Genomic DNA, 14,236 nt, shown 5'->3' on the forward strand with positions numbered 1-14,236 from the left:
CTGGTGCCGGAAGGTGTTGTGTCGGACATGGCAATCCCTGAGGCAGATGTGGGTGGGAATCTGGGTCCTAGGGCTGGGCTGTGGAGTGATGGTACTTCAGTCGGGAGTCTTCTGTTCCAGCAGGGGTGGTCACTGCAACTGGAACCCTGCAGATGGCAGATGTGCAGGCACCAAATGGCAGGGCACGGTGGCAGCAGGCAGGCAGCAGCAGATGGCTCGTGGGAGGCTGCTCGGTGCTCTGGGGGGCAGTAATTCGCCTTCTGGGCAGGGGCGTGGTCTTCCTTGTGTTGTCGTGTGGCCAGTTTGATATGGAGTGATTTGGCACGTGAAAAAACAGCACGTCAGCGTGTAATTCGAGGAAAGGCCCTTACCGCGTAAGCGCGTCTGTGACGTAACACGCGCGGGCATTTTCCTAGCCACGGGTTGAATGTCCCACGTGGGTTTCCATCGCTCTGTACGTGCTCTTCGTGGGATGCGGTACGTGAATTCCGAGGGTGCGCATGGACTTTTATACGTGTTTTGGTTGCCGCAAGCAAGGCATGTGTATTCGGAGGGGTGTGCGGGGAGTTTTCCACGCGTTTTCGATAGCGCGAGCGGGGTATGTGTATTCCGAGGGGTGCGTGGGGAGTTTTCCACATGTTTTCGATAGCCCGAGAGCGGTACGTGAATTCCAAGTGGTGCGTATGGACTTTTGTATGCGTTTTCGATAGTGCGGGCGGGGTACATGTATTCCGAGGGGTGCGCGGGGACTGTTACATGCCTGTTTGTGCTTGGGCTGGGGGCTGTATGCTGGTACCCTGGCCTTTGCGCCATATAGGAGATTTGTGCAATGTTTTTGGCGCACAGGGCGGGATTGGGGGCGTTACTGGTGCTGCTGCAGGGTTGCTGCGCCACTCCGCGCCACAGCTGGTTATGGATGTTAAAATCCATGAATACGCTGTGCGCTGAAATGGATTTTGGCGCACATGGCTGGTGCAGACTGCCGCATGCGCACACTGTGCACCAGCCGCGTGCGCCACTTGTGCGCCGAATTCTATGAATTACCCCCAGCCCATTATGCTTTTTATGGTAGATCAACTAGGGTATTTTTTCAAGTATTGCTCTGGTTCCGGATACCATTTGTGAAAAGAGACAATCTGCTAGTATAAATTTGTATTTAAAATGACTGCATTGTTCTCGCACCAATCGTTGATCACAATCAACTTCTTTATCTTATTTGGGTTCTGTATCAAAATTTGCATTGAGTAACCCAAATTCAATAAAACTGCTTCAGAGTCCCTTCTGAGTTCAGTCATGAATAGATCAGAATTGTTTGCCCCTAGTACAGTGTAAAGACTGTCGTCTCTTGCGGTGACACATTTTCTCATTTGAGAGGGCCTTCTCCATTGCATAAGGCTTTTCAGAGATTGAAGTCCCATTTCATATTGCAATAACTATATAGAAACATAGAAAAATGTTACTATATGCCATGGTGCATAAATATGAATAGTCACACTCATGATTTTGCAGCTAATTCTTGACTGCATATAAGATTTCTAAAGGAGTTAATTATATTCCTTTATACCTAAAGGAATTTAAATTCTCACTTAACAATAGTGAATATATAAAATACAAATGCCATATCATATCATATCATAGATATATGAATAATTAATTATACCCTTTTTAGCATCAATACAATGAGGCTTGCTTAGGCATTCATTAAGGCCAAAATGGCCATTATATGCAATAGCGTGATGATGTCATGCAACAAATGACATCATCGCGCTATGCAACATCACAATGTAATGCTATAAACATTGCTTGCAAGATGGTGGGAGTGATAATGCACATGGAGCACCACTGCCACTTGTGAAACATTGTTACTGAAAGAAGTTAAGGCTTGAAGTGATAATGAACTTTCCTTTTCTTTGGTTAATCTAATTTTGGATTCAACTATGTGTTGTTTTAGGTGACTGAGAATGGTGTATGCTCTTATTTTCAGATCCCATTCTGGGTTGTAGAGAAAAAATGAAGAGATGTATGAATGAATAATATTAAGGATTTTTGAGGATTGGGCTTACCAAAGGTATTTCATGCATTTACTGCTGATACGCATAAACATTGGAATTTGCAATATTTAAGATGCCAACTATTTAATTTGCTTATTAGGATGCATACCATTATGCCCATGAAGCCCTTAGACAAGTGGATCATTAAGTATAATCTTTTTTAGATAAGTTTGTCCTGGTAACCTGTGATGGTGTACATACCTGGAATTTGTGAGAATATATAGTAAGAGTACCATCAGGACCTGGCACATGATCACAGGTACATGTGTACTTACCTATACCAGTTGGGCATTCAAATATTATTAGAAAATAGTGAATGAAGTACTTTTATTAATGTTGATATGACCTTATTTTATAGGCTGTGCAATCCATATTGATTATCCAGAAGGTTGCACGCTGAGTAGGTTGCTTGGAACCTCCTCCGTTTTTGGATCCAACACAAAATAATCAATGACTATTGGTAGTTAGATAAGAGTGGTATGGAAAAAAGTCTGTTTGGCTATATTGGCATGTAGACACGGTAGATGGGTAGTATGTCCACTGGGATTTATAATGGGTTCTACTCTATAGATAATGTAATGTGCAGTCTGCTCTCCTTGGGTGATACAGGAAGGTGGTGTGGGTATGGGCCCTCGGATGATTATACATATATGAACCACTAAATATTATAGTGTTCATATACATTAACATGTGTTTTGAATTAGGATGGATTTCTAAAATAATTTCACGTGTATACCCCCACCTCTACTTTTTCTCTTTCTCGCCTGACCTATTTACTACATTTTTATTTTTTATGTTTTCTTGTCTTTGTAGATACAATACCAACAAAAGGACTGTGAATTGTATTGTAAATGATGAATTTATAATCTGTACAGTATTTCAATCCGGCGATACATCCTGGTCTCAGCCTAGTATGCAGCACACAACTGAAATGCTTATTTTGTTATATATGTAGGTTCAATATTTGAGAGATACCTCATATCACACCCCTTTTTCAAATACCCCGGGTCACGGTGGACCAGGAACCAGGCTGGTTGGTAAAGGTAATATTTATGTATTTATTTAAAATTCAGGAAAATCATACACTTTTTTGATATATGGGGCAGCAATCACCAATGTGGTGACAATAACAATAGGAATGTAGGCAATGCACTTAAATTAACCCTTTAGCAAGGCAGATAGAAAACACCAGACAATAGAGACACTTTTGAATTTTTAGAAAGATAGCACTCAAGTTAGGATTTCCTCCTGCAATATTCCTCAACCCACAAATAATCAATTCTAAATAGATAGAAGGAAGCAGCAGGTCATCAGGAATGAGGAATAAGAAACAAAATTCAACCTTCCTCCCCAAACAAGAGAGAAAAACGAATTTTAAACCCTTGCAATGTTAAAATGACACTGGGAAATCGCTGAATAAAACAATGAATATGTGCAAAAATCCTTAAATAAGTACAATTCTCTACGGGAGCAACACTGGAAAGTTACAAGCAATCAAAAGCAATAAATTGAGCCAAAGCATACAATTCAAAAATGAATGGAAGGTTTAAAACAATTGATAGTTTAAATAAAATGTGTAAAACTTTGCAAAAATGCTCATTCAAGCCTGAAATTAACCAAACGGTTTATGATAAAAACAGGTAAAAGTCACTGATTTGGAGTGTGATGTAGCTATAGATCTTAGGTACAATCAGGAAGTGAAATGAAGTCTCTAGCTATTAAACTGAGGGAGATAGACAAGGTAGTATGAGGTGCGTTTTTAGAAATATCGGGTAGTGAAAACAGAAAAGAAAATCAATTTGGACAAGAACAGTTTTACTCTATACTAAAGCATTCAGGCTAGAATACCAAAGAGGGACACAGTAAGCTCCAGGGTTGATTTGTGAGTTCAACCCTAGTTCCCCAGTGCCCGCCCTGGCAGAACCAGTCCGATCACTCGAAATAGGATGGAGAGTTTAGGATTTAAATTACAAGAATTATTAAATAGATAGTGCTTGCACTAGAAATCAATGACAGGGTTGCAATAAGTAATCTGACAATGTTACACGTTATTAAGGTAAGGATAGGATGGTTTAGAGATTGGGATAGGACAAGGCAAGGTATGCTACAGTTTTCTATGGTTCTTATTGATACTCACAGTCCACTTTTAGTTTGCATTTTGAACAGTCAGCTCTCTGGATCACCACACGGATCTGGTCTAACACAGGACAGCCGGACAAAATTAGCAGGCATGGACTGGATACCGGGTAGCACTTCTGGTTATGGGATACTACAGTACTGGATACTACAGATCAGCTGGATGGCAGGTTTGCATTTAGTGAGCAGCAAGCCAGGTCAAATTCAGGATGCTTTCCCAAAACACCACAGCTTCCTTTTGGTTATTGGAATAATTAAAAATGGAGGACTAGTTGAAGCAGGATCAGAAAGGTTTGGCCTTGTGGTTGGGATCTGGATTCTAGATGGATAATTCCAAGAAGACAGTAACAGACAGGAAGCCGGGCAGGAAATCAGGAATCAGTCAGGATTCAATGTTGAGCCTAGTCAGGGGCCCTTATTTATAATGCCAGATGACATCATTACAGTATATGACAAGGGCAGCATTCACTACCCATGCCCCTAAAGATAGGCTAGGACAAGGGTAGAAGTCTCCGCCTAGCTCTTCGCTTATTGGATTTCAGGAAAAATATGTCATGTTTATGAGGAGATTTTTACTGTATCTGGAAACTCCCACATTTACTTTACTGAAAATCCGATTTTGCCAAAAACATATACTTCTGCTGTTGCAACCTCTTAGTAAGTCAGATACACAGGTTACATATTTTGTGCTGCACAGATCAGTCCAAACCTCAAGTTTGTGGGACTTTGCTTCGCCTTTCTGATACATTTTGGAAATTTTAAACAGGAACGATTTGGCCTAAAATTCCCCAATTTTATACACAGATGCGAGTTATCCCCAGGGATGTATGTACAAAATGTTATGTTTGCTTTTCTTGTAATACAACATATATCACCATTTCTGTCCAGAGTGTGTCAAGACATTCTACCAAGTTTTAAAATAAAGGCCGGAATTCCACTTTTACGCTGTGACAATTCCACATTTTTGACCAATTTTGGCAGCTGAGATACAAGCCTTTTCTTTATAAAATAGTATTAAGACAAATGGGAGTCACTGTCTGTCATTTATTTTCTTCCCCGCTGACACCAACTGGCAGTTTCTTTCAAGCATGTTGGGGGCCCCTCTCTTAATTGAAGGTTTTATTGCCCCTTCCCACCTGACAGGTGAATGTCCCAGGACTGTTATTGTCCCAGCCTGGGGCACAGACGAATGTCTGATGAGCTTGTGAAGTTTCTTTGTCCTGGTCCATTCAAAGTTTTTCAGGCTGGCAATTAGCACTTTTGGTGCCCTGAAAATATATGGTGTGCCTCTCTTCCTGAAGGAAGTTACAGGGCTGGAACTTGAACAACTGGTATTTCTTGTGAGCTTGCAAACTCAACCTACGTGTTTTAACCTTTATTCTCTCATTTTAAGTCTTGAATTAAACAAACTTGGGGAATCAAAATAGCCTATGTATGTATTATCTCCAGCCACATAATCCTTCTACATTGCTAAATAAGCAGGCCTTCACTCAATAATTTACTTTTAAATAGGCAATTTTTTCTTCAGCCAGCAAAACCCATTTTACCACATGTGTTAAAAACTGCAAACATTTATTTCTTTTAAATTCGGGTTTCATCTCCATCAGAGTCACACACAGCCATGCAGCTATAGTTATTCTCTTGAATGCTGGAGTTGTTCTGCAGCATGGATACATTGAAACAGGCATGGCTCAGCTATTTAGAGTCTTTCTCTGAACAGCTGATTTTTAGATACTTTTGCAAAGCAAATAGACGTGTTTCCCATGTAAAATGAAAACAAAGCCCCTGGTTGATATCTTTCCAAGCTAAGATGACCGGACCTGTCATCCAGGAACTAGACCCGGTTTTGCTGAGACACAATTGCCCTCATTAAAACTCAGGCGTTAAGGGTTAACGCCACCGTTAACCCTTAACGCCTGATTCCCACCTTAATGCCTGCTTTTTGCAGGCGTTAAGTTCCATGGTGCTAAGGCACCTTGGTGCTAATTACGGCACTGTAATTTACGGTGCCGTAATTAGCGCCTTCCCCACTCCCATTATGCCCTATGGGGCAAACATGGGAATGGGGAAGGGAAAATGGGAGATGGGGATTTACCGCCCCACTCACCTTGTAATGGGGCGGTAAATCCGCCATCCACCATGGTGTAAACATAGTTTACACCATGGTGGTAAAGTTGGTGCACTTAGCACCTCAGTTGTAATGAGGGCCAATGAATGTTCCTGGGTATTGCAGGGCCTTTTGAATCAAAGCAGTTTCATAGTAAAGGGATGGATTTATCGTCACACAGCACTTTTAAAAGAGAGAAAAAGGTGTCATTTTCAAGGGACTTTTAGCAGTTCTCAGCAAGGCAATGTTGCCTCTTTCACTTAATTCCATGTTAAATGATGTAGAGAACACTGACACATTACTGCAGTGTGTACTCTGTTCCCCCCCGCCTGAAATGTGTGTGGCAGGATGGTGCAGCCATTTTTCTGGTGGTTGTAAAAACAAAATTTTGAGATACTGGCGCACACAAGAGTCAGTGCAGCCCTTTTGCTGTTTCTTGCGCAAATGCAGCAGAGTGATGTGGTAAAGCATATCTCAGTGGGTCAATATATCCCACAGTAATAAAATGAAAATGCAGGAAACCTTAAGAATAATTCATTGTGATGAAATTGCCACATTATTATGGTTTGAGACTAAATGTGAATTTGCTTTATGTTTTTGGTGCTTGTATTGATGCTCATTGAAGAAAAGAGAAAATATTAGCTGGACAAAGCACCAGAGGGAAAAACATTAGCACATGCTACAATGATTAAATGTAGGTCTGTTACTAAGAGTGTGTATTGTGTTGCTAATACTTGATTTTGACAGTTAAAAGTGTTAATTCATGTATAATCTCAAGTACCTGATTATTAGATGCTTTTGCTCAAGAAACTGGAGCCCATTTTTTGATGTTTTGACTGCAAATCTAATTCTTAAACTACAGCGCATCTAGTGTATGGTATTTCTATTTATGTTCCATACATTATCCCATAATTGAGTACTGGGTGCAGACTGATGTGGGGGTCCCTGATATAGTCATCGGCATATAGTGAGATTATGTCAAGTGTCAAATCTAATCTGCTAACGGTTCCATGACCAATGGCAAGAACAGCAAAGGAGACAAGGGGCAGCCTTGTCTCGTGCCTCTAGTTAAGTGAATGGAGTCGGATAATTGTCCATTTGTGCACAACTTGCGCATGGGATGGTGTAAAGCAATTGTACGCTTTGAACAAAGACGGGCCAAATACCCAATTTCTTTAGGACAAATGTTAACAAAAATAAATCTTAAGGACACCATGTCGAACGATTTTTGTGCCTCTAGTGACAAAGCTACAGCGCAGGCCGAGGATTATATCTGTGCTATGATGTTAAATAGCCTGAAGATGTGCAGAGCTGTGGAACGGCGAGGGATAAATTCCATTTGATCAGGGTGTATAATGTGCCGCATGTAGGGTAATAGGTGGTTGTGAAGCATTTTTTGCATAGATCTTGATATCCGTGTTGATTAATGAAAGTGGTCAGTAAGATCCGCAGTCTGTGGGGGAATTATAAGGCCTCAGTAGTAGTATGATGATCACCTCCTGTGTAGTTGAGGGGAATTATTTAGTGGTCATGCCTTCTGCCCACAGTGATTGTAAGTGCCATGCAGGTAGCTCTTGAAAGGCTTTATAGAATTCTTCATGTAAACCATCAGAGCCAGAGAATTTACACATGGCAGGTCACTGATGCCTTCAAGCATTTCGTCTGTAGTGATTGGTTGCTCCAAGTGATCTTTTGTTGCCCATGATAGTTCTGTGATCGAAACTTCATCTAGGAAGGCCTCAATTTCTAGTTCAGTTTTAGTATCTTGTTATGTGTATAAGTTAGATTTGTATTTATAAAACACCACATTGATGTCTACCAGACCATCTATTGTATTCTCATTAAAATAATGTATAGGTGGTATCCTCATGCCCCTATTTAAGGTGTTTGCCTGAGCAGTCTCTTTCACCATAGCTCCTGGCCACTGCTGGCCTTGCCTTGTATTTCAGTTCCTTGTCTGCATGTTCACAGAAACTGTCTAACACCTGTTTTATATCTGTCAATGTGTCCTTCAATGGGTTGTGCACATGTGCTAATTCCAACTTGTGAAGATCCACTTTAGCATTCAGTATCTCTTTCTTAATAGTTTTTAGCACCCCAATTTCAGTGGACATTTTAAATGCATTCCAATTGTACTTTGACTGGAAAGTGCTCAGGTTCTTTTAAAAATATAATTGCACATGATCGCACAAGTGGAAGCGTAAGAGAATATCAGGTCTTGTAGTGCTTGGGGTTTGAATTTCCAGCAGCAGTGTGAGTGTTCTGTCACTGATAGGACTACATTGAAAATCACTGGGGAGTGAGCCCAGTATGTACCCTGGAGGATATGTAGACAGTACTTTGCGTAGTGCTGTGACTGAGATTAGAAATATGTCAGTCCTGGATGACATGTTGTATACCCTTGAGTAGTGTGTGTAGGCACTAGTGGTCAGGTACAATGATCTCCATGCCTGATCTTATGACGTGGACTGGCTTAGTCAGCGCTCTGCCTGCAGTGCCCGTGCAGTCCAACTCGAGGTCAAAGATTGTGTTCATGTCTCCACCGATGTTTGATGCATCTGGGTATGCATGGCATAAATAAACAATATCCTTGTAAAACCCAGGGTCATAGATATTGGGGCCATGTGTGTTTATCAATAATACCTCCATGTTTAGGAGCATTGCATGCACTGATATGTAGTGGTCCATATCATCTGAGTTGGAGTTGAGCAGTGTGAACTGCAAGGATTTATGAACAATGGTCAGCATGCCCATTGATAGTGTTGAGCATGACGTAAAGAACCTGTAGCTCCCCCATAGTTTGGCAAAGGATAAAGTAGTGGGTGTCATTGTGTGCATTTCCTGCAGAAAAAAAACATTTGCTTTATGGTGCTATGTGTGTGTAAGGATCTTTTTAACCTTCATCCAGTTACCGAAGCCCCTCACATTTCAGTTTAACACTACTACATCTGGATGCCTCACAGTGCACTCAGAATTATGTTGTCCTACGATATTGAATTGTGTATCACAGTGAAATGTATCGACCCTTCCCTTGTTATGAGAACACATTCATTAAACAGCCAAGTGATTTTAACAGTTCCCATAACATGCCCAATAACAACATATAAACTAACCATCAATCTTACATGGGGGTAGCTCTGGTTGCTGTGGCCAGGTGTTGCTGACTTTGACAGAGGTGTAGGTTACTACAATCGTCTGATCCACTTAGGCACCATGAAGGGTGTAGTGTTAAGGTTTAATCGTTATGACAATAGGAATTTGTTTACTGTGAGTGTTGTTGAGGTCCGCCACCAGTCGTCCCTGCTCAGCGCTCATGTTGACACAACCATTGTTTCCACTGTCAGGCAGGGGGATTTTGGATTAACAAAAGTTAATGGCTTCTTCCAGGAGTGTGAAGAAAAAATGGTTTTCCTTTATGTTAAATTCTCAACTTTGCCAGTAAGAGCATTGCCTATGTGACAGTTCTGTCTCACAGGAGCTTCTTGTTCATTTCTTCCTGCCCAAATGCTGAGAAGTCTATGTCGATGTAAATCCTGCTGGATTCATATGTCAGCTCGCCTTTCTATCAGGCTTGTATCAGCATCTTGTCACAGTCCTTGTAGTTGAAGATTCAAGCCAATATCATTCTCAGAGGCAAGTCAGTTTGGGCTTGGGTGCAAGGGTTGCATGCACTAGTCCAACTGCAAAATGTGACGAGAGGGAAGTACCTCTCAGCACGTCCAGGGGTAGCTTTTTCGATACAGTCCTCCATTTTAATATTTGCAGTATTCTCAGGAATGCCAAATATGCAGATGTTGTTGCGGCGGGATTGGGACTCCAAGTTGTTGCATTTCGATGTAGCGCACCTTAAATCAGTGGACATCCTAGTGAGCTCTGCCTACATTATGCTTAGTTTGTCTTCTGCCCTGATATTTCTGCCCTCCGCCTCAGTGATCCTTGTTGCTTCTTTATCTAAATTGGCATGCAATTTATTTATATTTGTTGTAATGTCTTCCAGTTTGTTGTTCACAGATGTAAAGCAGGTCTACATACTGTCTAAGAGGACTTGCAGGCTTGGTATGTCTTATTCTGGTTGGTGCCCTGTGTCATCAGTAGCAAGGCCACCTTTTGGCCTGGCTTTAGGGGCGTAAAGGCCTGCTTGGTAAAGGTGTCATTTTCCCCTGTTTTTTGATATTGGGGTTGCCCTTTACCATTGTGGTGACAATTCCCTCACTTGTCGAACTGTATTATGGCTCTGGTGAGTGACTCACTGTGTTTTTGGGCTGTGCAGTGAGATGGAGCCAAATGGCCATACTGAGGTTTGCCACAGGTGAGGGGTCCCAGGGCAGACGAACACCTCTGGCGGGAACAGGAGTCAGACCCACGGGGGCCCAGCGATCACTACTACTGGAGGAAGAGGGGGCGCCTGATGGCACACCCTAATGCCCGTCCTGGCCGGCCAACTCATGCCATAGGGCTGCTGCTAGGCTAGACATGGAGCTGGCTTCAGGCATAGCAATGCAGCCGTCCACCACAGACAGGGCCCCTCAGGCAGCCACTCAGGTTACTAGGTGCAATGCTGCCAGCAATGCTGCCAGCGCTCTGCAGATCCGAGGACTAACCAGTTGGTCCACACAGCTGAGAGTCCGCCAAGTAGATCAGATGGCCAGGTTCTGAAGTGGGGGGACAGTCATCAATGCAACAATCGTTTGCTGACTGCATATGGTGCTCAGGAGTCGATCCTCATCCAATCACGGGCGCTGTGTTGCTGGTGGCGCTCTGAGGCATGAAGCTCAGTTAAGGCACAGCCATCTTGCTTGCTCTGCAACAGCATCCCATGAATCCTCAAAATAATTTACAGTAAAAATGCTGGCATATATTTTGGGCAGAGTATCATGAAAGTGATTAATAATGGCAATGATGTCATGAAAGTGTATTACAGTGGCAATGTAGACAAATACTGTTGCCAAATCATTATGAAAGTGATTTACAATGACAATGGAGGAATATTTTGAGGACACAGCTTTTTAAACGTTTTTTATAAGGGCAATGCCGGCATGTATTGTGGGTGCAGCATCATGAAAGAGACTTACAACCCAGTGCTGGCATACATTCTGGATGCAGGTTCACCACAATTCTGTAAAATACTCCTGTGTACTGTTTGTGACTTGGAATCTGCTGTATTTTTGACATGTGTTACTTTCTGAAAACGATTATAAAGTGTTTGACACTGTACCCATTGTTTCTAAATGTGTGCTGTCAACACATTATTCCAAAAATTATTACATTTCTAGCGGCTAACAAGAGTTCAATATAAGAGCTAAGCAGATGGTGCATTCAAAGACGTCCCCAATGTTTTCAGCCTGATTGACAGAAAATGTAATTATTTGTATTCTATTTAAATATTCCTTACCGTAACAGTCCTCAGGTATCATAGCCGTGTGCTTAATTCCCATACAGAATATAAGCAAACCAAAAAGACAATGCAATTATTCATTTGTTTATTTAATGTTTGGCAAACTTATGTGTTATTACAACATTAAATGAATAATTATCAGCATTTGCTCCTTTTATCACAATGCTTAAAACAAACAAGATCAATTATAGTGTCAAATCCACATCATTTCATGAATATTGCTAACTGAAAAAGAGCTGTTCATAACAGATATGTAGATGTTCTTATTTACACGTTTTAATAAAAATGTAATTACATTTTCGTAATATAGTTCGTGCAGGATATTCTAAAAAATACATGATCCTGCTTGTAGGCGCAAAACACCAACCATTAGCATGCACTAGCAGGTGTCCTAGTGCCCTGAGCTATTGTAACCCAATCTTAATTAGAGAAAGCATCTTCACAATTGTTTGCTGACCAGGAATTAGATGAAAAAGCTCGTTACTCACAGAGTTTATGAAATGTGCAGAGGTTATAACAAATCGGTGGAGGGTTCATGAAGCAGCACAGCAGTCTCCTCTAATGCAAAAGTCTCCCTGAATTCTGAGTTGGGTTTGACCCCAGGGGCCTGCCATAACCCAACAGTCCTAGAGAGGAGCCGTCAATGCCACCAACCCACTTAAAACGTCTATCAGCACCTGATGTGTGGAGTGAAACCAATCAGTTCACTCTGATTGCAGGCTGACTGTGGCGATGATTGTGATAATGGTGTTTGCTCCGAGGGAGCTGAAGGCAGCAGCCGCATGTGCCCTCTCCTCACCTGGATGCCAACACTCTGATCGGCACCATTTCCTGCGGTCTCTTAATTAGGTTGTTGGAAGAGAATTGGAACCATTTGCTATACCTCCCACCTGTGGCTTAGCCTTCTTCACACACTTTATTATGATCACTTCACGGACTGCCCCTGTGCTCACCCCACCAACATAAAGAGTCCCACCTCACTGAGCAGGTGACCAGTAAGCCCTTATTCATGTCCGGCTGATCCAGATTCTCCTACAGAATGGGCCATTTGAGCTACAGAATTCAATGGAAACTAGTATCCCACAAGACAGAAGACTCCTCATCCATCAAGTCTCTGCACAGTCCACCATTAAATCTATAACTTCCTCCTAAAAAACATCAGAATTGTTCTGATCACGTACGACTGGCCATTGAGCTAGCTATTTTTACTAAATATTTCACTGATAATCACCTGGATGTCTCCTTTGGGTTTGTTCCTCCTGATGCTCTGTGATATGCCCTTTTTGTGCAGACGTTTAATCCAGCAATGGTGGACCATGCCATCCCAAGAGTATGGTTTCCCTGCTCTCTGACCTCAAACCTCACGGACATATGACTCTAAATCTATTGAGGAAAGGATGCTTCAAGTACACTAGAATGTGTTTGTGGCAGTCATAGAAGAGATTCTCTGCAGTGGTTTGGACTTCATGGAATTTGTCCATTTCACTCTCAGACATCATCCAACTTCAACAAGACAATGGGCCTCATTACAATCTTGGCGGAATGGGTTAACATGTGCCGCTAATGGATGCGGACCCGTTAAACCCATTCCGCCTGATTACGAGGTCCCCTCGCGGAACCCGGTAAGGACGACTCGTAAAACCAGGTGTCGTTACCGGGTCCCACGAGGGGACCAGGGAGCTAACAACAGGCCAGTCGTAATCAGCCTGTTGTTAGCTCCCTGCACCCATTCCCATTGAGCCCTATGGGGGCTCGAATGGTAATGGGGAAGGTCCGGGCCCGGGTTCCCTGAGGGAGGAATTACCGGGCCCTCCAAACTCGGAATGGCTCGGTAATTCCCCATTCAGGGAACCCGGACCCGGTTTTGGAGGCAGCCATGCTGCCAATAGCGGTATGGCTACCACCAAAGCCGTAATGAGGCCCAATGACTTCTTTATCCCTCACCCAACACTTTTTTTTTTTAAACTTTGTTTTATTGACATTTTCATAATGTAACAAACGGGCAGAAAGCTTTTTCAAAGAGTGTACAAGTCATAGGCCCAAACCCAACCCCCACCCTCCCGAAACGAACCCTCCCCCCAAATAACTTAGTCCCAGTAGAACCCCCTTTATGGGGAGACACGTTGTAAGCTTTGTGTGACTGGAGCTCGGGAAAGAGCGAGAACATTAACTGCATGTTTGGCTGTATTTCGTCCGCCGTCCCTCGGGCCATGGCTGCCCTTTTCCATCCATGGTTCTTCCCGGAGGATCAGTGGATCTCCCATCCCCAAGTTTGCTGCACCCCATACCAATTAGCCTGGAATGAGCTCAAATCATTGTTCATCATTGCTGTTAATTTGTCCATCAAGAACATGTTTTTAACCTTTTGTAGCCAGTCCTCCTTTGTGGGGGTCTCCGGGCTTTTCCATTTCTGGGCCAAGGCCACCCTCCCAGCCCGCAGCATAGTTTCCCACATTCTAGGGTATCTGTATACATCTGTGTCCTCTGGGGGGAGGCCCAGCAACACTGTCAGAGGATTCTGGGGAAGCAATTCCTCCGTGACTTCGG

This window comes from Ambystoma mexicanum, chromosome 10 (genome assembly GCF_040938575.1).
Source record: "Ambystoma mexicanum isolate Mex_15411 chromosome 10, UKY_AmexF1_1, whole genome shotgun sequence".
NCBI classification, from domain to species: domain Eukaryota; kingdom Metazoa; phylum Chordata; class Amphibia; order Caudata; family Ambystomatidae; genus Ambystoma; species Ambystoma mexicanum.